Source organism: Mastomys coucha, unplaced genomic scaffold (assembly GCF_008632895.1).
Source record: "Mastomys coucha isolate ucsf_1 unplaced genomic scaffold, UCSF_Mcou_1 pScaffold7, whole genome shotgun sequence".
In the NCBI taxonomy this organism is placed as follows: Eukaryota; Metazoa; Chordata; class Mammalia; order Rodentia; family Muridae; genus Mastomys; species Mastomys coucha.
Window position 1 is genome coordinate 50,481,777 of NW_022196913.1, and position 26,142 is coordinate 50,507,918.

The following is a 26,142-nucleotide window of genomic DNA, read 5'->3' on the forward strand; positions in this document are numbered from 1 at the left end:
TACCTGGAATAGAGCTGTGATGTTCTGATAAACTGGCCAGTGGGTGTGAAGGGTGTTGAGCCAGGAAGTTATCTGGTCTTGAAGGATGCTGGTGAGGTGTCCAGCAATCCAGCTTCCTTGATTTCTTTGATATACAGCTGACATTTCCCCAGCTTCCTGTGGCTAGCTACATCCATGTGGGTAATGTCTGCCAATTCCATCTCTTCCTCCAGCTGCCAAAGATGCTTGAGTTCTTCCAACACCCAAGAAATGGCTCAACAGATCAGATCCACGAGAGGAAAAGATCCTGGGTCTGGAAACTGCTCCCTCATAAATGCACCTCACTATGGCTGGAGACCCCCCACTATCCCAGTTAACTGTAACATGACCAAAAAAAGAAACCTTTCTTGTCACCATATCATGAAGAGCTAGGCAGTTTGCTGCTCCTGCCCTGGCCCTCCCACCCCCACCACCACAGAAAAGCACCCTCTGTGCTCAGCTACTTTGAATGACAATAAGCCCTATACTGCCGAGATTTTATAATTCTACTTTGGTCTCGGTATTGCATGTGTGCCATATACTTATGAATGTGTTCACATGTGTATGTAGCTATGTGGGTGCACGTGCACACATTTGCATTCATATAAATGCTAGAGGTAACTGTCACGTGTTTTCCTCAAAGGCCCCTCACTTTAGTTTTTGAGACAGGGTCTCCCACTGGAGAGAGAATCTGGAGCTCACTGATTCAACTAGAGGAACTGGCTAGTGAGGCCCAATGATCCTCCTATCCTAGCATTCCCTGATCTAGAATTCAAGAGTATGCCACCATACCAACTGGAAGCTTGGGACTAAAACTCAGGTCCTTCTGATTAAGTGGCAAGCCTTTTGCTAAGCCACAGCTCTAAAGGCCTCGTCATTCTTGTGTCTTGGGACAGACGTCTCATGCTCATGTATCCCCAGCTTGTCAAAAAGTAAGGTAGCTAAGGTGGTCTTGAACTCCTGATCCCCCTCACCCCATGGGCTAGAATTGCAGGTGACAGACACCACATAGGTTTTTATTTTATATGCATTCTACTTCCCTCATGACTACAGAGCTTTCCCAATCTTTCCCTAGCTGGGAAACCGGGAAACCACGGCTAAAACCACTGGCCTCCCTGTAGCACCCTAAGCTACTAGAGTTCTTAGTATCTCAGAGATCCGAAGGGAAAGAAAGGATTTCTGTCATTGCTCCTGGACATTTTTCTCCCAGTTATTTCCCCTTCCTGAAAAGGCACTCTCCTGTTATTTTCAGATTCTACAAGCAGATTCAGTATTCATAAATATTTGCTCTCCAGAAGAAAGTAGGTCATATCGTGTGTGTGTGTGTGTGTGTGTGTGTGCGTATGTATGTATGTGGTACCTGTATGTGTATGTGTGTGTGTGTTTGTGTGGTATATATATATGTATGATGTGTATGTATATGGTCTCTGTGTGTCTGTGTATGGTATGTATGTGGTGTGTATCTGTGTGTGGTATGTGGTATTGTGTGTATGTACATATTGTATATGTGTGTATGTGTATCTGTGTGTGGTATGGTATATATGTGGTATGTGGTGTGTATATGTGGTGTATGTATGTATGTATGTATGTATGGATGGATGGATGGATGGATGTGTATATAAATACACAGATGTGACATCCCACGAACTTGAGAGAATCTAGCTTGTTTGCTTCATTCATTTATGGTGCTGACTAACTTATTTAGAGCCAGGGTCTGTCCTCACTGGCTTGAAACTCTCCATAGACCAGGCTGGCCTCAAACTTACAGCAATTCTAGCTGTATCTCTCTGCTTGGATTGAAGGCACACACTGCCACACCTGGGCCCATTTACTTTTCAAGAGAAAAAAAGAGAGACCCCAGAAGGAAAGACAAGAGCCAAGAAGAGCTGGCAACTGACTCAGCCTTGATCTATAACTACCCTGCTCTTAGATCAGTGCTGAATTGTCAGGAGCACAGTAAAAATTCTGAATTCAAATGCAATTTTAAGTGGGTTTAGTGTAATTCTAAGATAGCTTCTGGTACTTTCTTGCTCTTCCCAGTACAGTTTTCTGGTGTCTATGCCTTTCTTTCTCTCTTTCTTTCCTTCTCCCTCTCTCTCTTTTCTTTTCTTTTCTTTTCTTTTCTTTTTTCTTTCGAGACAGGGTTTTTTCTGTGTAGCCCTGGCTGTCCTGGAACTCACTCTGTAGAACAGGCTGGCCTTGAACTCAGAAATCTGCCTACCTCTGCCTTCCAAGTGCTGGGATTAAAGGCATGCACCATCACTGCCTGACTCCTTCTTTCATTATTTATCTAGGAGAACCCAAGGGCATAGGTGCGCTTTGATGATGTGCCTCTGTTTGGTGGCCAGGTGCCATCTTTTGTTAAAGGATGGGTCCAGAGGCTTTCTGGTCCTTACAAGGTGGATAGAGGTTACACAGTGAGGCTTCTTTGACCTCTAACTAGTAAAGTCTATGTCAGTAACTCCAAACCGCTTCCCTGAATCTTTAGTACCTGTCTTGTACGTGCTTCATTCACTCCTTTCAAACTAAGCCCCAAAGTAAACGAGATGTCCACTGTGACAAATGCACTATATTTACAAGGCACTCTGAGACAAGAGGGAAACTGCCAGCCTTCAGGTAACTGTGGAGAGAATGCTTAGGCAAAGCCTTTTCTATAGAAATTTTACAGGGAGCCACTGACTGCCACTACAGCTTGAAAATATGTTCCCTGTGAAAAAATACTGAACTCAATACGTTAGTTTAAAAGCACATAAAGGAGCCTTTATTCTGCCTGTTTCCATGTATCTGCTTCCACATGAAGCCTGGAGGCCATTTCACGGGCTTGTTTTGCGATTGTCAATGTCCAGGCCACAAAAGATGGGAATCCTTTTTTTTTTTTTTTTTTTTTTTAACCTTGCTCATAAAACATCGATTCTCACTGTATGGCACAATGCTGGCTTGGCCATGTTTTAAATACAACCCCAGACAATTTGCAGCTCGTGGAGACTTCTCATCATGAAAAGGGTGGGGTTTTTTTATGTTGACGTCTGCATGTTATAAAGGCTGTACTCAGTGGTCAAATTCTGGTTGGCACTAGAACTTCTCTAGCTGCATCTATGGTCATGACACCCTGAGAGAACCTGATCCTGGACACTGAGTAAAGCCAAGCCACATTAGCGCTTGCAGGATAGAGACCTCACAATTGAATTTTTGAGAAAAAAAATATTTATTTTTGTATTTTTTTAAATCGTGTGTATACGTGTGGGATATGTGCATGTAAGTGCAGGAACCAAGGAGGCCAAAGAAGGTGTTAGATCTCTTGAAACTGAAGTGTGCACTGTCTCATCTAAGTGCCAAGAACCCAACCCCAGTCTTCTGCAGAAGCAGTCTGTGCTCTTGAGAGCTGAGCTATTTCTCCAGTTCCCCTTCCCCAGTTTTTACCTTGAAGATTATCAAGCAATTTCCAGCTAGAGCTAACTATAGAAGAGGCTAATGTTCTTTCAGTTGTCTGCTGTTAACAAAATGTTTATTCAGCATAATTGAAATCAAGTAAGGCAAAAGAATTTAATTGTCAAAGTGTAATGTGATGTTGGGAACAGAGTGGAATGTCTTAGTCACCTTTCGAAACTCTCAAAATGTAGACCCAGTCACTGGTAAGCCCAAATCAAGGTCAACACACCACAGGTGCTACCCGTGACCTGATGACACCCACAGTGCCCAGCCATTTGTCCTTCAAACTAAGTCTAATTATGTTTAATAACTTCTGCTGGAGCTGCTTCTAGCTTGTCACAGAGATTAAAAATAACTATAATATTGTCATCCTTGCACTAGCACTGAAACATGACTGTCAAAAGCAAGAGGTCAAAGCTACAGGGAAACTTCCTTAACAATCCAGAAAAAATGGACAGGTCCAAGCAATCAGAAAGAGACACAGTTAACCCCACCCTGAACACCATTAATTAGGAATTTACCTCTAGAGAAAGATTATCGAAAACAAACTCAAGAGTCACCATAGTGGCTGGAGCTTCAAACTTAAGCATATACATGCTCACACATTTTTTTTACCTGTTCTATTTTGAAAGCTAGAGTTATAGCATCTTATCATGCATGTTTGGTATGTCTGGGGCCCTGGGACTGAGACTGATGTGTTAGTGGATTATAAGTGAGCTTTTCCCAAGTAGAACAGTGATTGCACAGTTTCTGTGTCTCCTTTATGCTTGTGTGGAGAAGCCAAGAGGAGATTTGACATCTCTATCCAGGGAAAAAAGTGTCAACTTGAAAGATAGTCTAATATTGTTCATGGCTGCTATTAGAAGCAGAGTACAGAAACCTCCTCTTTTGCCTTTTATTTGTGGGGTTGAAATCCTGTAGGTCCACCTCACTGTCCTTCCAACTTAAACCATGAGCTTTCTGATCCATCTTTTATTGGACACAGACATTGAAAATTTTATACTCTTTCTCTCTCTCTCTCCCTCTCTTTCTCTCTCCCTCTCTCTCCCTCTCTCTCTCCCTTTCTCTCTCTTTCTATCTCTTTCTCCCTCTCCCCTCTCTCCCTCTCTCTCTCTCTCTTTCTCTTTCTCTCTCTCCCTCCCTCTCCCCCTCTCCCCCTCTCTCCCCCTCTCTCCCTCTCTCTCTCCCTCTCTCTCTTTCTCTCTCTCCCTCTCTCCTCTCTCTCTCCCTCTCTCTCCCTCTCTCCCTTTCTCTCTCTTTCTATCTCTTTCTCCCTCTCCCCTCTCTCTCCCTCTCTCCCTCTCTCTCTCTTTCTCTTTCTCTCTCTCCTTCTCCCCCTCTCTCCCTCTCTTTCCCCCTCCCCCCTCTCTAAATATTCATCATCAACCTACATTACTCACCAATATTAGCACTCACATATCTTTTGAACGTATTAGTCTAATCATGAACACAATTTTCAAGACCCCAGGAATTATCTTTGATCTTTCTCCATTTTTCAAAACCACCAGTTGTAAAGTTCTATGTGTCCGCTTCTTTGAAGTGCTTTATGGAATGTTGCCTCTTCTTTCTTTTTCAGTCCCTGCTCCAAATGAACAGGCTGCCACGAGCTCTTCTTAACACTTAACTCACCCATTCCAACTCTTCCCCAATGCCTCCCTGTAGGGCAGTAACAATCCATACAACACAGTAGGTCATGCTCCAAAGATTAGGTGAATTAAGTGGCTCTCAACAGTGTTTACCTGCCTATGGGTTTATTGAGTTTATGGTAGGTTTATTCCACTGTAAAGCAAAGCCCTAGACCAGTACCATTCCCCTGTATCACTTTCCTAAATAAGAATCCATAACACTTCTCCACCTGCCCATTGTTGCTGAGCTCTTATACCAGGCAATTTAAAATTTCTTAGACTTACTCACTTTTATGTTATGTAGGAGTATTTTGTCTGCATAGATGCATATATACCACATGCATACCTGTTGCCCAGAAAGGTCAGAAGAGGGCATCAGATTTCCTGGAACTGGAGTTTTGGCTGGTTATGAACTACCATGTGAGTCCTAGGATTTGAACCCAGGTCTTCCATAAGAACAAGTTCTCTTAAGTACTGAGCCAGCTCTCCAGCCTCCTTCTGTCTGCTGTTAATGATCTTCTGCCTCACACAGCTGTGGACCTTTTTTTTCCCACTGACCTTCAGCAAAACACAATCGCTCCCAATCTCTAATCCATCCAGCATAGACCATCTCCCACCTTCCTTAACCCTTTGTCCCTCCTGCCTCAGGAGTGAGAGTGAGCTCTGCCCACAAACTCTACCTCCCTTCAAGGTGAGCAAATAGTTTTGCTTCTCACAGGAAACTGGTCCAGGACTTCCATTTCCTCCCGTTTCTCGTTCTTCTTCCCATCAGCTGCATCTGAGGTTGTTCCTGCCCTCACCAGTTCCCTGTCGTATATAGTTACAGCCTATCATTATTTCTTAGAAAACTGTTTTCATCGACTTTTTAGCTCCATCCCTCAAAACCAAGAATGGAGATTACCACAGGAGGCAGAGTTAGCAGGGCCCCTTTAGGCCCTCCTCTCGGACTCCCTGTATGTTAACATCAACACCATAGAAAATGAATCAAAATTGGAGAGCTAGCCTCAGTCAGTACTATACTAGCTATACTGTGAGCATCACTAGGACTTCATCAGCTCTTCTCTAGGACAGCTTTCTCTCATTAAAGACCCATCCAGGATTCCCTAGATGACACTACATTGTCATGACCCTTGTCTTCCATCTATTGTGAGCATTTTTCAATTCTTCCTTTAAAAATAGTCTATATAAGGGTGTTTTGCCAGCATGTATGTATGTATGCACATCACATGTGTCAAGTGCCACTGCCAAGGAGAGGGCATTGGATCTCCCAGAGCTGGAATTATAGTTGTGAGCTACCACAGAGATGCTAGGAATCAAAACTGGAGTCCTTTGGAAGAGCAGCCAAGGTTCTTAACCTCTGAGCCATCTCTCCAGTCCATCTTCATTACTTTTTAAAGACTCTAATATTTTGAAACATAAGTTATCAGTTATTTTTTTAAAAGGGCCTTTCATTTGGCTCTGTCTATACCCACCCCCACCACATACAGAGTAGAGTCACATATATCCCAAGTTAGTCTTGAACTCACTATGTAGCCAAGGGTGACCTTGGACTGCTGAACTTCCTGCTCCTATCTCCAAATTATCCAGTTTATAGGTAGGTGCTATCATGCCCAGTTTATACAGTTCCAAGAATGGAACTCAACCCAGAGCTTCCTTTATGCTAGGTAAGTGCTTTACTGATGGAGGCACATCCTAATCCCTGTCTGGCATTTTCTTTTGATTCTACATTACTAGGGAGGATACTGTGGGAGGCCTTCTATATGTTTTTCTCTATGCTTCATGTCAAGAGTTCAGTGTGTGTGTGTGTGTGTGTGTGTGTGTGTGTGTGTGTGTGTGTGTGTGTGTGTGTGTGTGTGTGTGTGTGTGTTTCCCTGGTGATATTACCCCATAGGATTCAGTAAAGGCCTTGTCTGTCAGGATACTCCACAAGGAAGCAATTCATTTCTCTGTGTACTGACTGCACTTGGGGTAGAGATGACTTGAAACTCGTCCAGTGTGCTTCTCCCCGCCCCCGCCCACACACACTCACTTTATTACCCCTCACTAGAACTTTCCTGCGGGAATTACAACTGCCACAGATTCTGAGGGATCATTTTCTGGCTCCTTCATTCCATTTTTAGGAAGTGGAAGTCTTCTGTAAGGAACAGTTGTCCTATTCCCAATAGATTTGTAGCAGGATGGGCTTATGGACATTTTTTTTCCCTCTGTGCTATGGTCTCACATGTATTTCCTGACAGGTTGTTCTGAGCCTCAGCTAGGTTACTGGGGCCTTTCCAGCAGAACTGACCACATGTTCTGTGTCTTTCTATATTGACCCTTTGTGTCTACCTTAATGATGAACTCATCATCCAGGTATTTCTTTAACAAGTCACTTTTGTATCTTTGTCCTAGGTGTTGAGAGTCATAGCCACAGATGAAGTAATTTCTTTGTTGATGTGCTTCAGAGCCGCCATATGTATGCACACAATCTCGATAGTCCAAATGGGAACATCACACAGTGGTCATCACCCGGTGCCTGGTGTTCATCACACAGTCCATCACAGTGTCCTACACCTAGTGGACATCAGTGTCCATCACCCAGTGATCTTTACAAAGGTACACAAATAAGACTTTCTGGAGACCAGAGAGTGTTGTGTTCTCTTTACTCTATTGCTCTCTAAAATAACTGAGTGAGTGTGCAACACACTCAGAGACAAACTAAGCAGATATTTGGAGACGAATGCTCCGTAAGTACACACCACTCCTGCATTTTAGAAAACCATGTATTGAAATCAAAGACTGTGGGCACACTTCAGAAGTATTTGACGTGAGAATGTGGATTCTTTACATGGTTCTAGTAAAACTGGAATCAGCTAAGGTCAAAAAATCCCGAGTAGACATTTGTCTTAATCCATTTTTTCAAACCCAATTTCCTAGTTTTTATTCCCTCATAGGGAACGATGGAGATCAGGTAAGAAATATCATCCATCAGAGATGGACTCTCTGGGTATCTTCTCTTAATTCAATTTTCCTGTGCTATTTCTACCATAATTTCTAAACACAGCTGTTCTCTTCTGAGTGCAATAGCTCAGCCCTACACACATCCCTGGGAATACTAAACAAACGACAGGGCACAGGTTCTGCCACGAATCACACTCTGAGTTGCAAGCAAGCAGGCACACATTGGAAACTCACAGCCTTCCTGTACAGGATCCACATCTGAACATTTGAACATGTTCATGTTCACCTCCCACTGCTCTTCCCAAGAATGAGCAAGCGAGTTCTTGCTGCTGCACACGGTTGGTTACATCATCCTGGCAATCACAGGCAATGCCCAAAGTGCTCTTCTGTCATTGTTCCTATCACACCTCCTAATTAATGTCAGGGTGTCTTTTCCATGTTAATGAGGCTGCCATGACACGTCTGTGGGCACTCACTCACAGACACATGTATTCATGACTGCATCCCCAGATATGCTCCTGAGCACACAGCTCCATCTTCACGTTAGCCCAGTTGATAAACAGAGTGTGTTCCACTCACCCTTGCATGCGAATATGGGCAAGCAGCAGATAATCCAGTTGACTTCCTCTCTTTGGATTCTTCAGGAGATTAAGATGAAAAGCTCAGGAAAGGAAACCCAAGCAGACACTTGGAAGAGTCTGTGATTCGGGGGCAGAAGCTAGGCTGAGGCATGAAGCTAGCAGAGGAGCCACATGCCTGGGGAGGTCTCTTTCCTCCCTGCCTCCCTGCAGAGCTCAGAGTCTCACTGGGGCCATGCTTGTTCTTTATCCTCTGTCGGTTTCTTTCCAAGTTAGGGTTCCTGAATGAAGGAAGGCTTCTCTTTAGTCCGTTCATGGTAGTGTGCTCACAGGCGGTATTTACTACCAAGTAATTTCTCCTAAAACTCAGTGGAGGGTGGACAATGAACTGTGCAGCTTGCCAGAGTCCTTCAGAAAAACTCTATAAACATACACCATCTGGGTCAGGAAAATAAGGAGCAGAAAGAGAAGTAATGTGTGCCTATTTTATAATTTTTACAGGATGGGTCTTTCTTCTGTGTGGATGACTCTTTGTGTTACACCTGTTTGTGAATACCCAAGCCTCACTCCATACCATAAAATCAAGGCAGGTTTCTAGAGCTATGATAAACGCAGGCCTCTTGGATTCACAAAATATATCTGAATACATTATGTTGCTTAATCATCTCAACACCTCTGAGATAGACATGATAATTACATCTATCTTAAGATCAACAGAAGGAAAAAAACAAGAAAAACTTCTCAGATTTTAATTGACTACCCTAATGTCACAGGGCTAACAAATTATGGAGATAAAAGCATTACTCTTATTACGGTTATTTTGGCAATGTTGGATTAAATCTGGGGCTCAAGGCAAGGATTCTCCCACTGAGCTATAGCCTTGGTCCTAAAATCTAAAATTTGAAGCCAGAATTTCTGATGCCAAATGTCATTTATTTCCCAGTGCATGCATTTCCTGCCATTTTTATTGAATTCAGTTTCTTCCATTTTATTATAGAACCATATTCATAATTCTATGTGAACCCTCCCATTCCTAAGTTCCTTCCCAATGTTCCCCTTTCTGGTTAACTAATACCCTGGGATGCTTTAGCACTGCAATCACTATTTAGTGGAATCTCCCTTTGAGAAAATGTAGGTCCTATCTCTGAGAGTCAACTTGAAAGATAGTCTAATACTGGGTGCTATTAGAAGCAGAGTATAGAAACCTCCTCCCTTGCCTTTTATTTGTGGGGCAGGAATCTTGTAGGTCCACCTCACTGTCCTTCCAACTTAAAACCATGAGCTTCATGTTCATTTCTCCCTCTATCTCTCTCCTCAACCCCATCCCCAGCCCTGCTGTGTTTAACAGTACTTTCCCCTTTAATCCACAATGTCTATATTCCTGTTCTGGGACTTATTACAAGCAGCACATGCATTGCAGAAACTCTAACAGGTTCCATCTTCACACAACCGCAGGTACTTGATGGCGGCTATACACCGCAGTGCTGGGAAGCTGGGGATCAGACACATGGCCTTTTGTGTCATGGGGCATTTTTCTGTCATCTTTGTGTCATGGGGCACTCTTCTTCCCCTGTCATTGTTATCAAAATCCATGGATTAAAATAAGGGTTTTTGTCCCTGCAGAGGTGGCCCCAGCTACCTTCAGCATAGTGATCTACAAATACATGCCTATGACATTCTCCTGCATAGGAGCAAAGTCAGGGAAAGGACTTTAAAAGAACAGACCAAGAACTAGAGAGGTCTCACAAGTGTGGGAACCTGAGTTCAGATCCCCCAAGCCTAGCATGGTGTGCATCGGCAATGCCAGTGCTTCCAAGGTGCCATGGAGACAGAGACAGGAGAATCCACAGAAGTTAATAGCCTGGGCAAGATGCCCCATCACCAACAAGATCACAGGTGAGGAACAACACTCTGTCCTCTACCCAGACTCAGTGACATCCATGTGCTCACACTCAGAAACACATATGTAATCAAGGACATGCATAGGCATGCACACACACACACACACATTTTGAAAAATAGATCTATGTGTACAACACAGGTACAACAACACAGCCTGATATTAGACCACTGGAAAGAGAGAAAAGCCCTGATGGCATCTCAAAATCACATGAGCCTCCTGCTCAGAATGTGTTGCGACTGGGGTATTTTTCTAGCCATAACATGGGTTGGCACTTGTGTGTGTGTGTGTGTGTGTGTGTGTGTGTGTGTGGTGGGAATTGCATGAAGGTGCACGTCTGGAGTCTGCACTCCATCAACAGTGTACAGTCAGGCTCTGGGGCCGATCTTTGTGCCTTCTTGTTGCCTAACTGCGCTCTGCCTGCTGTTGTAATTGGATTATTTTGAAATCCGCTATTTCTGTCTCGCCCCTTCTCCCCAAACTGTCGTATCAGCCCTGCAGTTTGACTAGGACACAGCTGCCAGATTTCCCTCCAGAGAGGGATTCATCTCAAAGCCAAGCAAAGTGATGGTCCCTCTGCTCCATCTGGAGACCAGCAGAAGGGGTTAAACATCTGGAAGGGCCTTGCCTCTGTGACCACCTCCTTTCCTTTAAGCTTATCACCAGAGAGGTAGGGAGGTCATTAGCTCCACCTGAGCACAAAGGAGGGCACAAACCAAAAAAGCCACTAAAATATGCCAGCATTGCATAAACTGAGGCTGTGGCTTTTCATATGTGTTTTCTGCAGACACTTCAAAGTCTCAAAGCACCAAAGATTTAAGGTGACTTTTTTTTTTTCTTTTTAGAAGTAGAGGAAGCCTCAGAGGGCAACTACTCCTGTTCTAGCCTGTTCTTGATAGAAACTCAGAGGCACAGCATCGCTGAGCACCCTGTCGAATGCTCTCCTGGTTCTCAAGTCCAAGGGCGGTCCACTTGAATGTTGGTTCTTCCACAGACACATGCAGGGGAAGATTGTATCTCTGCCAGTGAGGCCAAATATGGCCCCAGCTTTAAAAGCATGGGTGGTAGGAAGGCAACTGTACTTCATTCAGTTATATTTGCTTTGTTTAGATACTCAACACTAGGAAACAGAAAGGGAAAGGAAAAGAGGAAGAGGTCCCAGCAAGAGTAGCAATCAGCGTTGGGGAAGCATCTGCCATGTGCCAGGCTGACCAAAACTGCCGCTCTAAAGAGCGCAAAGTATGATGTGTTTCCTCCACTGGGAAGAGAAGGGGCAGAAATGACAAAGAATTTAAAAAATATATTTCTGAGAAGATGACGGGCAGAACATAACTTCCAAATCACAAAAACCACATCCTAAGTTTCAGAAAATAAATTTTAACAATATACTCCTCACTAAAGCCTAGATGACACACGTCACAGCACCGACCTACTTCTTACTAACTTCAAACCACACTCATGCATTTTTATTTCATTTTTTTCTTTGTGTTTCATTGAGATAGATTCTCATAGTGTAGCCCAGGACAGTGCAGGTTCACTGTGTAGCCCAGGCTGACCCAAACTCTTGGTAATCCCCAATACCTCATCCCCCCTAATGCCACCATGCCACCACACTGGTCCCCAAGATGCTTTTCACATTTTTTCCTAAATTTTATAAAAGTTTCAACACATGAACACTTCATCCAGGACATGGACTACACCGAAGGGGTAAATGATACTGCCATGGCGGGTCCTAAGTTCAGAGAGAGGGCTTAACCTGGTCTGCATGCTTCCTTCCATCCCTACTGGTGCACCTAAGAATCTTACCCTTTCCAGATCTTAGAGAATAGATTTAAATGTTTCATTTTATTTAATAGTCTCTAAGAAATAAAAGGGTAGATGATAGCTTGAAAAAGACCAAAGCTAGTGCCATGTTGATTATGCCTCCACTTCCCATGTTTGCTTCCACTTGGGATAGGCCATTTCCCAACATCACAAGCATCACAGGTGGGCTGGGGGAGCTCTACAGAGTGTTAAGGTTCCTGTATGGACACACACAATGATGAGCTTTGGAAGCAAACCTTTTGTAAATATTTTCCCCATCAGATACCAGAATACTCCACTGTATTATCTCCATGCTATGTGAATATCCCCACGTATTAAGAATAAAATGCTTTGTAAGGAAGGCTGGAAAATCATCTCAGAAATTCTAAAGTGCTCCAAAATAGCCTTAAAAAGCTATGTTGACATATAAAATAATGTGTACTCTTGAATCTCTGACTGTACATGTTTTTTCTTTTACCACAAAAAAACATCATTAAGTGTCTCAAAATGCTGCCTTCTCCCCAGCAGGATATGAATTATGGATGCTACCTCCAGACTGAAAGGCATGGAGTCAAAAGGGGAGAACATGTTTATGATGAAGGATAAAATTGAGGGAAATCTCTATTTTAAATATTAAATAGATAACAAAAATACTCTCCTTCACTATGAAATGTACACTATAAATCTAAATGGAAAATGGGCCTGTGTTTGAGAATGTACTGTGTGTGTGTGTCTGTCTGTCTGTGTGTGTCTGTATGTGTGTGTCTGTGTGTGTGTCTATGTATATGTATGTCTGTGTGTGTGTCAGTGTCTGTATGCGTCTGTGTGTGTGTGTCTGTGTCTGTGTGTGTGTCTATGCATACATGTGAATATGTGTCTGTGGGTCTGTGTGTGTGAGTATATCTCTGTGTGTATCTCTCTGTGTGAGTGTGTCTGTGTGTGTGTGTCTCTTTTCTATGTGTCTGTGTGTGTGTCTGTATGTATCTGTGTATGTCTGTGTGTGGGTCTATGTATGTGCATGTATCTGTGTGTGTCTGTGTATGTGTGTGAGTGTGACTGTGTGTGCATGTGAATGTGTGTCTGTGGGTCTGTGTGTGTGAGTGTGTTTATCTGTGTGTTTGTCTGTCTGTGCCTGTGTGCGTGCACGCGTGCATATGATGTGCACTCCCATTCTTGCCTATGATGTGTGGATCCACTAGTGGAATGGACAGCTAGACTAGGCTACTCAAAGAAGAGAAAAAACACAGCAGTCATATTTTATGCTGGATGCTTGCTCTCCACTAGAGCAGTTGTTAAGGACAAATGATAGTAAAAGGTGCCCATTGATGATAGTAAACCCCAACAAAAAGCATAGCATTTACTTAAAGCCCATTAAAGGCCAAAGAATAGGAGTCTTTGAGTGGATGTAATTGTGTAAAAGACTGTTACAAGCATCCAGGAATATAGGGAAGTTGGGAAAAAGAACCATAAGCCCATAAATGCTGAGAAGGACATCAATACTGGAATGTCCAAGATAAGATGACTTGCTTTGATCTGGAAACTTTATTAGTCACATATATCTATCTATGTGTGTTGGAGTGAATCATATGATCTATAATATACTTTAAGATAGATTATAATAGATAAAATAGGAAAGAGCCAGGACTAGGGAAATGACTTAGTCAGTAAATCATTTGCTGACCAAGCAAGAGGATCTTGGTTTGGATCTCCAGTACCCACATGGAATCTAGATGTGATGGTGTACATCTGCAGTCCCAACCCTGGGGAGGTGCAGGTATACAGAACCCTAGCCAGCCAGCTCATCAGCCAGCTTTGCCTGACTGAACTGATGAACTTTACATCCAGTGTAAGGTGCTTTCTCAAAACATAAGCTAGGGAGTGATTGAAGACAATGGATGTCAACATCTAACCTCTACATTCTTTGTCTCTCTGTGTGGGTGATATGCACACGTGAGTGCGCACACACACACACCCACACACACACACACACACACACACAGAGCTATACTTCATAAAAGAGAAAGATAAATGCATCCCATGAAGCAATCACCTCAATTCTTCATGGTTAAAGAATGAAATCAAAGCAGCCCCCAACTATTTACAGATTTCTTTTCCATTGTTTTAGTTACGTAGGTTAGCACTGTTTTGGAAATACTGAAAAGAAAATTCTAGAAACATACAACTGACAAATTCTGAAAAGCATCCTGAAATCCCATGCTGTCTCACTCTTTCCTACTTGAGACATGCATCATCCCTTTGTCTTGTGTGTACACATGGTATTTGCTACCCTCCTGTTAGTTGCTCAGCAGCCATCTTGGTTTTCAGTTCCATTGCTATGGTTTTGCAGTTACTTGTGTTGAAGAGTCCTATTTTACTTAATCGAAGCCCCAAAGCACCAATGTCCATCACAATCTATTGTTATAACTTATATCTTCAGTATTATTGTGTATAATTTAAAGATAACTTTTGTCATCATGTATATGCATGCATAGAAAAACTTAGCATTCATTTGCTTCAGAACTATTCACTTTTTAAAATATACACCTTGAAGCATCTTCTGTGACGAGGAGGAATGCCAGGGTATTAGTGCACACCAAGACAGATGCAGGGTGACATCTATGCTTTTAACGTGGTATGCACTCAATAGCAACCAGAAGATTCACTGCTCAGACTCTCAGAGACCGGCAAGTTGTGAGAGAGATGTTCTGCTTAAATCACTTCCCTTGAGAGATGAGTAAGTGCACACCACTCCTGGCCCAGATGGGTCCACCGGAGAGAACGTTCATATATACTCCTATGCCTATCTTTATCATTTTCTAGTTTGGAGTTGTTGCCAAGAGCACTCCATCCATCTGCAATCCTCGTCTACTCTCTGGTTGTTTCTGCTTCCTGCCTTCCTCACCCACAGGTCCTTCTTCAGTCTCAGCCCAGGCTCTCCCTCTTAACAGTCCAGTTGGCCTCCCTATTTGCTCCAGTCACTCTCTGTTCTTTCGATAATATCAACCTAGTTTGGACAGCTCCATTATGGCCAGCCCATGTCTACCTTGATCCTGTCCATGTTTACACTGCTTAACACCACAGGCACAAATCATGTGTCAAATAAATGAATGTGATGAATGACTTGCATGAGACTTCAACAGGAAGACATGAGCTTTACTTCACACAATTCCAAAACCATGGGCTTCATTCAGCACCAGCCATACCCTAGGGCGCCCTACGTTCCAGAGGGGACTTCGAGGATTAACTTCTCAGCAATACTCTGTTGATTTTAAAGATGCTCTTCTACGTGGCTATGGGGAGAAATCGAAACGCTTTGCATCACCATACCTAAGGAACAGAGAACAGCAAAAAGCCTGCAGGATTTCAGCTTCAAATTATCACACCATTAGACATAGATAACAGTGCCTGCTCTCCTGCCTCCCTGGAGGATCAGATTCTGGTAGGTTTTAGGTAACTATCATGCCTGCATTTCTGCACAGCAGCCTGGGAGTCACAGCTAAAGGCTCCTCTCTTCCTGTTTGGTGACAATAAGGAAACTAGGTGCTACCGAAACACTACACGGTCCTTATGGTGGCATCATTACCATCCGTGAAGCAGCTCCATGCAGCCTTCCTACCTACATGCCTGGAGTGTCTCGTCTGAGTCTGGCAGCGCACAGCAAACTCGTTGTATAATGTACAGTTGTTAAGACTCCTTATGTTTTGTCCTCTCTCCCATGAATTTCATAATTCCTTCAAGCCCAACACACACACTTGCCTAAAATATATGCTTTTATTTACTTATGCATTCTCACTATTACCTAAGAGAGATTCACTTATGACCATTAAAGAGGCAGCCTTCAGCTAAAGTGCCTTAATTGGGAATTTAAATGTGTCTCTTCTGCTAAGTCCAAAGCTATGTGAATGAGACTGGAAATTAGGGCCTCAGTGAATACAGTAAGAGACAAACCAGTCATAGGAGGGTCAGTGGAAGGCAGCGGCAGACGCTAACCAAGTGGCCCTGCGTTTGTTGTAGCTGATGAAAAATTACTTTGGACTGTCTTTCTCCCATTTTTTGATCTTAATAAGTGGCCAAAGGGTGGAGTGAATCAGCACCCAGTTTACCCCATCTCCACCTTTATTTTGTGTTTGAGATTTTATGTATTTTAATTTTATGTGTATGTTTTGGTAGCATGTTTATGTCTGTACACCAAGTATGTGCAGTGCCCTCAGAAGCCAGAAAGGGGCATAAGATCTCCTGGGACGGGAGTTACATAGTGTTTTGAGCCACCATATGGATGCTGGAAATTGAACCCAGGTCCTCTGAAGAGCAGTTAGTGATCTTAGCTGCTGAGCCATCTCTGCAGCTCATTTACCCTCCCCCTATGCATCTGTAGGCTGTAGTGCACACTGTCAAGAACCAAGGAGATGGAAGTTCTAACCCCATGCCTTTCCATTCATTTGGTTCACGAAATGAAGCTTGTTTATCAATAGGAAGAGGACATGAGCCAAGTGAATCAGCTCACACATGGCTCCAGAAGAGGAGGGGCTCTTGCTGTGGGGCTCATAAAAGGCCTGATACCTTCCTGGCCCAAGTCACTTTCTATCCCATGTCAGGGCAACCTGGGTAGGAATGAGAAGCTATTACACGGGCTGGTCCAAGGCAGCCTGGCCAGATTGATACTCGGGTGCCCTAGCCAGGCAATAGAGTAGCAGTCTTAAGCCCTGTAGGAATAGATCTCTTCCTTAAAGACGTTCAGTAGACAGTCTGTCCTGGACAGCACTGACTCAGTGCACGCTGGTAATAATAAGCCGTTAAATTCCTTCAGACACTAGGGGTTGAACCAGAGGTAGAAGAGGAAGAAGAGAAAACATAATTGCATAAGGCAGAATTCCACTGTTGTGATCACTGCAGTATAGTGTTGTTAGCTCCTACCACAGTCCTTTTCTTTTTAAAGGACTTAATTTGTTTGTATGTGTATCTGTGTGACTGTAAGTACACATGTGTATATAGGTTAAGTGTGGGTAAGTGTCCACAGAGGCCAGCAGAGGACATCAGGTGTCCTCTATCACTCTCCATACACTCCTATGAGGCAGGGTCTCTCTCTAAATGTGAGGTTTACATCTTCTTGACTAGGCTGAAATATTGCCTCACCATGCCCCCTCAGAGCTGGATCTATAGGTATTTCCTAGAATGCCTGGTTTATTCTATGGATGCTGGGGCCTGAACTCTGATCCGCAGGGCAGTAGAACAACCTCTCCTGCCCCCATTTTCTCTTTTGTGATTGTTTTTTCCTCTGCTCTCTTGAGATAAGGTTTCATGTGAGGCAAACAAACCTTGAATTCCTGATCCTCCTGCCCCTGAGTACTGGGATCATAGGTGCGCTCTTCCACACCTGACCCATAGTCAGTCATCCTCTAGTATCAATAAATGTCCTATCAACACAAAACTTTAATGAGAATAAACATGCCACATTCAGTCATATGAAGCATCACCTCACACAATCACCACTATTTTTAATGTGCATTTTACAAATGCAAACTTAGGAAACCATCCCCCAAAAAAGAGCAGGGCCCCTGTAGTGATCCGAGGGATCAGTAGCCTCTATGTTCTATGTAGCAACCAACATCCTGGGCACAGAATACATACATATACATGCTAGATAATCATATACACATGCACATTCTTAATAATGAGAAGTCTGGCTTCAAATTGCTTCTCCTGGAGGCTGTTTATGAAATATCTCCTTATTCTTTTTAAGCAGTGAAAAAACTTCACTTTTCACTGGAAAATGCTGGCTATTCAGTGATTTCACAATTGTCTAAAAATACTTGGCTGGAAAGAAAGATCTCACATCTCCCCAGGGCTCTCACAGTCCTCCTTGATTTAGTATTATTTCTCAAATGTCCAAATCTGGCAAGCTTTAAGTGTGCCTCCATTTACAGAAGGCAGGTTCTAAAACACAGCAGGACCTGCAAGCAAATGGCCTCCTCTGTGTGCACATATCGCCCCTCACACGGCACACGTGGACAAGCACAGATCATTTATGACCACCAATGAAAAGAAGCAAGCCCCCTTTCAGCATCCAGAGCTCTTGGCATCCAGGACTTTGAAGATAGAGAATGCTTATGTGTCTCTTCTGCAAACAGAACCTGCTACCGTTTGGTTGGAAAGTAATTCAGAAACATGTACTGAAACTCTTCAGATCTGAAAGCTCTCCCATTCAGCAGTTCACCAATCAGCAACTGTCTTAAGAAAGCCATTAATAACAGGAACTACTATAGTTACACACACACACACACACACACACACACACACAATTCAATTCCAGATGAACAGGATCAAATAAAAGAATGCCTGCTTGTTGGGAAATTATGTAATAAGAGAGAGTTCCATGGTAAAAATACTTTGCCATTGAATGCTGCTGATCAAGAGAAACAAACAATTAGATGAGACTATAGGTTATATTGTATTCTCTGCGATTTGACTGTTGTTGCCCCGCAGCCGAGTAACAGCATCAGAGTTATCCTTTATGTATCATTCTCTTGTCACACATCTTACCAGTCACTTCAAAGTAAGTAAAAATTATTTTCTCTACGGAAAAGGAAAGTAAAAGAAAAGGGACTCGGTAGAGTAACTAGATGGCTAAGTGGGCAAACCACTTTTTGTGCAAAGATTAAGGACCAGAGTTCAGATCCCTGAACCCACATAAAAAGCAGACAAGAGACTCCCAATGTCAAGCTCTGGGCTCCACATGCACAGAAACATGTTAACTCACATACATGTGAGCATGCCTATATGCAAGCATGCACACCACATGTGTGTGTGTGTGTGTGTTTGTATGTGTGCAGAAATGTAACAGTTCTCTTTCATTAAAAGACTCCAGAAAAAAAGTAGTGGGATAATATTTAGGTATGGAGATATATACTGTTCCTGTATGTGTGTGTGCCTGTGTTTGTATGCACATGTGTATATGTGTGAGTGTACATGCGTGTTCACATATGAGCATGCACATGTATGCCCATCTTTGTGAAGAACTACTGATTGTGCCAACCCCTGTCTTAGGATTTCCAGATGGTACCAGCTTTAGACCTACTTACCTGTACCATTTGCCTTCAGCACAGTGCAAAGCCACAAGCAGCCACCACCTTCTCAGGAGATCTTTTCTTGAAGATTTTGCTTGAGTAGAAAGGGTGGCAGTAGAGAAAGTCAGTGTAAGAGGCCTGAACCTGGAAACATAAAATCAAGACTGGTAGTTAGGCAGCCTTGTGGCCCTAATTAACATAATTTGAAGTCACCAAAAAGATAAACATCCCCCAACAAACACTCATGCGTGCATACACACACACTCACACATGTCTGCCCACACCCGTACAAACATGCACACTCACACACACATTATAATTTTTAAATATAAATAATTTTTTTAAATCAAAGGGAATAAATTAATAGATAACTGCCCTTCTCCTGCCTTGATTCTGACTTTTCAGGGAGTCACATACAAAGCTGTTAGCTCCCTCTCAGAAGCTATCAGGAGCATGCCTAACTGGAACTTTCAGATTAAAATTTTTCTCTTCTTAAAGGTTTATATATTTTCATTTTATGCACGTGTGTTTTGACTGCATGTATGTATGTGCATTGTGTGTGTATGCAGTGCCTGCCAAAGCCAGAAGAGGGCACTGGGTGCCCCGAGCTTGGGACTATGGATTGCTGTGACCCGGCAGGCCAGGTGAGTGTGGGAAACCAACCCACTGCTTGCCCTTCCTTCAGATGCTGGTCTGCATTTCAGGCAGGCAGCACTTCCGGCCCAGGCCTCCATCTCCTGTTTGATTGCAACCCTCATTCCCACATACATCGAGTTCTCACACACCTTGAATTTGTCTAAGACTAAAATGTTGAGGCTGTGACAATCTGCCTGCCTACACAGGCACCTGTACCTGTGTACCTGTGACATCCCTGTGTACATGCAACTCCTGCCTCACTGGCTCCAAAGGCTTCATGTTGCTCAAAAAAAGGAACAGTGGGCTGCCAAGGAAAATGCTTTTCATAATAACATCCTTGGCAAATGACCCACCTCGGAAGCATTAGTCACTGTTGGGACAATAAAGACAGATTTCTCTGAGAGGTCACAGAGCCTGCTCTGGCAGATTCTCTTTCATCCACACTGCAAGATTTCCTAGGCTTTACGCAGGAATAAAGGCAATGTGGCTGTCCTTTGCAACCCACTCCATGGAGCTCCTGGTGCCAGTGCCTCCCGGTGACCTCTTTCCCAGCCATGAACCCAGGGGCCTCACTGTGGGATCAAAGCTTGTAACCCTTCCTGTGTGATTTCCAGACACTGCCTATGAACAGAAAATGATGAGGGCCAGGTAGACTGCTCGGTCGCTAAAGTGTTTCCTGGGCAGTTGCAGGAAGTCTTACGTTCCACCCTCAGAAACCACTTTAAAAAAAGAAAAAGGCAGGCATGGTGCATGACTATAATCTCAGTGCAGGGGAGGTGGGGCCAGCAGATCCCTTGGCTGGTGCTTAGCCAATCACACACCCTTTCTCAGAGGGCACGATTGATAACTCCCAAAGGACAACATCAGAGATTGACCTCTTTCCTCCACCGGCTCATGCATACGTGTGCACCCAAACATGTGCACATGTGCACATACAGATATGCGTGTACACATACACACAAGGGACTATTAAGTGCAATAGACAGAAAACACACAGGGAAGACTCTGACTTACGCTAGAGCTTTAAAACTATTTTTCCTGTATAAAATTTGAAGCTTGCCAAAGAATGTCTATAACAAATATATCACCTTTGAAGTTCAGCACAAAGTACTGTCTGAGACCTCACTGCCCTGCTGATGGACTCATCCCATTTATTGTGGGATATGGTTTTAGTTGTTTTTGTTTTGTTTTGTTTTGTTTTTGTTTGTTTCTTAAATAACAACAGGTTCTCATGTGGCCCAGGCTGATCTCTAACTTACTGCATAAATGTCCCTATCCTTAAGTCATTCTCCAGGCCCTACATCCTGTGTGCTGAGATAACTGACATGTACTTGCCTATCTGGATTATAGGGTTTCAAGAACACTAGGCAAGAACCCTACCAATTGAGGGATACCCTCAGCTCCTGAAATCCAGTAAGTAATTCTACTGTGCTAATACGCAGTCTCTTGTAAATAGATCTCCACTATGTTTTTGTTAAGATTTACCAAGTTGTGTTTCAGAGTAACTTGAGTTTGCTCACTTTCACTCTGTAGGATTCCACTGTGCTGCTAAGCTCAATCAGTTTGGCTTACACTTGGCTTTGCACTAGGGTGGTAAAATCTGGCCCAACACAACCTTTGCACATGGTATAACTGTATCCCTAACCTGATATATAAACAAGTTATAATCTATCCTAAGAGTAGAGTATAGGCATATAACCAAGCATTGGCTTAGCCAATCACAAGAGTCGAGCTTTAGCCAATCATAGGCTGCCAACTGATCAGACCATGTCTACATAAGGCCAATGGCAACTACAGCCAATCCCCTCCTGTCGGCTTGTCACTTCCTTTTCTTAGGCTATTAATATAACCTGTAAATGTGGTAGGGTGGAGCCTTCCAACCCATCTTTGTTCTGGAATGCTGCCCGGTTCTAGAACCTTTTTTCCTCGCTTAAGTAAACTTTGTTAAATTTAACTCATGTCAGTTCTTCTTTTAACAGTTTCGCAGTGTGAAAATATGTGTGTGTATGTACATATATATGTATATACATATATATGTATATATATATATATATATGTATATATATATATATATATCTTCTATTGATGGACTTTCACATTTTTTTTCAGCTTCCATTTTTTTCCCCCTGTTAGAAACACACTATGTCTACTGGAAGCAATGCACATAAGCACACATTTCCCTGGGGTTCAGCCTGGGAGTGTGTGAACACACACTATTCCACAATGGCATCACAGTAGTTTCCAAAATGAATATATCAATTTTCATTCCTCCTGGCAGTGAGCTGCATATGTTTTCAAACTGACCAATCATTTCAGAATCAAGAAGATGGGCTCCATCTTCAGCTGGTGGATTTGTTTGCTGAGGAGAAGTTTTGAGTACACACCGTGCCTTTTTTTCTCACACTAGTGAGTTTGCATGTCATGCACCACTGGTGAGCGGGTTACTCGCTAGGATAGGGTTAATTTTTACCACCTTAAAAAGCGGTATTAGCTAAGGATTTGGATTAAAGTGAAAGTGAAGAGTTTGAAGGTCTCCCATGGCTTTCTCAGTCATTCAGTTCTTAAGGTGGTGCCAAAGGCTAGTCTCATAGTTGGTTCAGGTGTGGAATCCCAGCACCAAAAAGGTAGAAGCAGAGAGATCAGAGGTTTAAGGATAGCTTGAGTTTCAACATAGGTTCCAGGACAGCCTGGGCTATATGGGATGTTATCTCAATAACCACCAAACTAAACCAAGACAAATAAACAAATAACAAAATAAATAAAAAGAATGTTCTAAGACACATGCAAGTTCCAGATCCAACACTGCCCACTGGGCATATATATTACATACATAATAATAAAAATGAAATGATAAAAATTGAAGCATTTCTTTATGTTTTTCTTATTAGAGAGAAGCTAAACAGTGATCCAGATTAGCTGAGAAAAACCCTTTGGTTTTATTTTAGAAATGCTAAATTAAAGACCTTTGTAATTATGTTTTTGCTGGGCATAGGCTTCATGGGAAAAAAAAAAAAAATCTTCCCTCGGTATGAGACCAAGGTTAGAAGGTAAGGCTCCTAAGCCTTTGATGCTGGTTTGGAGAGCAACCCCCAAGTGGGCTATTTTTACAGGGCTCCTCCAGGTACTGTTGGATCTAGCTGGGTCTAAGTTAGAGATAAGTAGATAAAGGTTTAGCAAGACAAGATGCACTGATGGTTACTGGTCACCATCAGCACTAACCGACACAAATCATCTCACGGTCCCTCCCTCTGTTTATACTGTCATAACACTGCTGAGTGGTCTTCCTTGTGGTTCTGAGTCCCTTTCTCCATCCTGGTCTCCTTTTGACTGGAACCCTAACCTGGCAGGAAACTGCCTGAGTCATAGTATCATGGTAAGGGGAGAAATGGTAAATGGCTCATTAATAACTTTGCAGGAACAGGGGATACTTCTGGAAAACTGGGTGTTGACAGAAACTAAATAAGAAAAGCAAGTTATGGTCTGAACTGCTTGTACACTGCTCGTTTGGGGTTTCTTGGTAGTTACCAGCAAAATCACCTCTAAGTAGGCCTCACATTGTGTTACATTAAGGGAGATATTACTTTTTGTGGTTGTTTAAAATGTATTTGCTTATGTATTCACTCATTTGTTTATTTGCTTATCTTAGTGTGTCTACATGTGGAATGCAGAGGACTATTTGTGGCAGTCAGTTCTCTCTGTTCCCTACATGGGTTGCCTGGAATCTAATGTAGGAAGCCATGTTGAGTTAAAGACACCTTCATCTGCCGAGCCATCTCTCTGGACCACAAGCCTAGTCCAGAGTGCTTTGCCTAGCTTATACAAAGCTCTGGATTTAATCTCCAGCATCACATATAACAGCCATGGGGATGCATACACCTGGTTTCGCAGCACCTGAGAAATGGAAGCAGGAGGATGAGAGGATCAAGTTCATCCGTAACTACACAGAATATCAGAGGTCAGCCTGGGACACTTGAGACCCTGTCTTAAAAGAAGTGAAAGCCACCTTACAATGGTATTTACTGTCTGGTACTAGTGCATGGGAATATGTGATGGGAGAAGGGGGGTCTGTGCTTTTATATGACAAGCGAGCAAGAACATTAAAATCACCATACTCTAAGGGAGACTTGAAACATTGTTATATAAAGACCCTATTTAAACAGACCTATATTCCACAAGTACAAAAATCCATTGACAAATGACTTTGTTGTCAGGTGTAATATGTAAATATGTCGGCTTGTTATCCGCTGACAAGACTGTTTTGGGGGGAAAGCTAAAAGGGTTTGTGAAGTGCTTAATGAGCAGCTAATTAATTTCCTCTCTCCCTATCTGAACTCATGGAAAATGAGGTCGAAACCCACTTCCCTCCCAGTTACCTTCTGGAGACTGTATGGCACCCACGGGCAGCCTTTGTAACAGAGGATCACTTTGCAAAGACAATACAAGCCTAAAAATTTTTGGACATGGGCTCTGCCTTCCACAGGCCAGGCCTGCTCACTAAATTGCTAAACATTTTTTTATGAGCTCTTGCAAGGGAGCTGTTGGGACAAGCTGGGCCAACCAGCCAAGTCTCAGTGACATCAAACTGCCTGCGCTCTCTGATTGGCCGCCCTCGCCTTCGCTCATCTACAAGGGGAGGTGGACGGCAGACTAGATGCACTTATGACATCCCACTTCCTACTCCATTAGCCTTGCCCACAGCAGAAGAGCACAGCCATTCTGGGACAGCAGCCTGACAGATGCGGAGCTTCTGTTCTTCTCTGCCAGAGGCAAGGACAGCAAACTGGGGTTTATAAGCACCTCCGAGTGGAAGGGAGAAAATCTGTTTAGGCTTTGTAAGGGAAGATACACGCATGCGCAGGCCACCCATTTTTCCCAGGCACCATTGTGGCAGCAATGCCCAGCCAGGAAAATATTACCTCACATGCTCAAAGAACACTTCCCACCTTTGAGACCACTGCGGGTCCCCAACAAGCTGCACAGAGCTGTTTTCAACACAAGAAGAAGCATGTCCCTGAATGCTACCAGTAGTGTTGTGAAATCCACGGTGGGAGAGAAGGTCCTGTGGGAACTATGTGGGCTCCCAAAACGGCTCAAGTTTGAGTAAGTGGGGAGGTGTATGTGTCTGGCCTGGGACAGCAAACAGAAGCCGCTAGGTTCTGAGCTGTGCTAGATGTGGAATTGAGCAGCCTAGGATGAAATAAAAACAGCTGAACTTGGTAATATATCCCATAGAGCTCACTCATCGCAGGTTATAGGGACTGTGATCTCTGTGGCATATCTACAAGACAACCTTCCGATGACTCAGGCTACCTGGACCTCCATAGTTAGATGCTGTTACTTCGTTTTGTTTTGCTTTTCTTCCTCTCCTCTCCCTTTGCTTCTCTTCCTTTTCTCCTATCTCCCTTGATCTCCTTCTCTCAGTATCCCCATCTCCCCTTCCTCAGAATGGAACACTTGAATATTCAAAATAAATACATGCATTCCTTTAGTGGAGATAACTGTTCTGCTCGATGGCTTGATTCTCGGATTCATTAGTCATTAAATGAGACATTGACGCCTGTGGAGAAGGTTAGCATTGAGCTGGGTTCAATTATATAAATAGAAGTGCATGGCCCAGAGTACTTGTCTAGCATGCAAGAAACCCAGAGTTCCATCCCCACGACCATACACATAAACTCTACAAGGTGGCACACAGCAAGAATCTCAGCACCTGGGAAGTTCAAGGTTATCTTTTGGCTATGTAGCCTTGCCTAGAGATCCTGCCTCAAAATAAAATAATAAAACAGAATAAAATCATGCATGTGGGTGTCTCTGCTCTCAACTAGCTACTCAGAGCAGATGTGAAGACATAGCCCATGGTTTCCTGAAAGGTCAGCAAATGGGGCCCTAGGATAGCATCTGTTCAGAAACGAGGTGGGAGGAGCTCTGCTTGCCATTTAGCTGCAGGGTTGTCCTGCTGAGAAACTGGCCTCTACTCTGGAGCCACACTCCCCTCTCTACCTTGTTTGCTGTCCAGATGAGGAAGAAGAGGTATGCTGGTCTGTCAGCACAGTCATGGCAGAACCATGCACAGGGACAACTGCAGAGGAGGGGATCAGGCAAGGCTCCAGTAGAAGGCAATGATGATGTTTCCATGCACCCCTGCCCAA

At 43.3% G+C, this 26,142-nt stretch overlaps 1 protein-coding gene across 13 annotated transcripts in view; it reads right to left on the bottom strand.

Annotated features, from left to right (window-relative positions):
* Atxn1 (ataxin 1) overlaps positions 1 to 26,142 on the bottom strand; it is a 423,758-nt gene that overhangs the window by 236,986 nt on the left and 160,630 nt on the right. For 12 of the 13 annotated variants that reach the window (XM_031359330.1, XM_031359325.1, XM_031359326.1 and 9 more), the window contains one exon: positions 19,373 to 19,501. The gene's annotated coding sequence lies outside the window, so the exon portion shown is untranslated. Of the gene's footprint in view, positions 1 to 8,591; positions 8,872 to 19,372; positions 19,502 to 26,142 lie in introns of all 13 variants that reach the window. The other variant, XM_031359324.1, reaches the window with a different exon arrangement.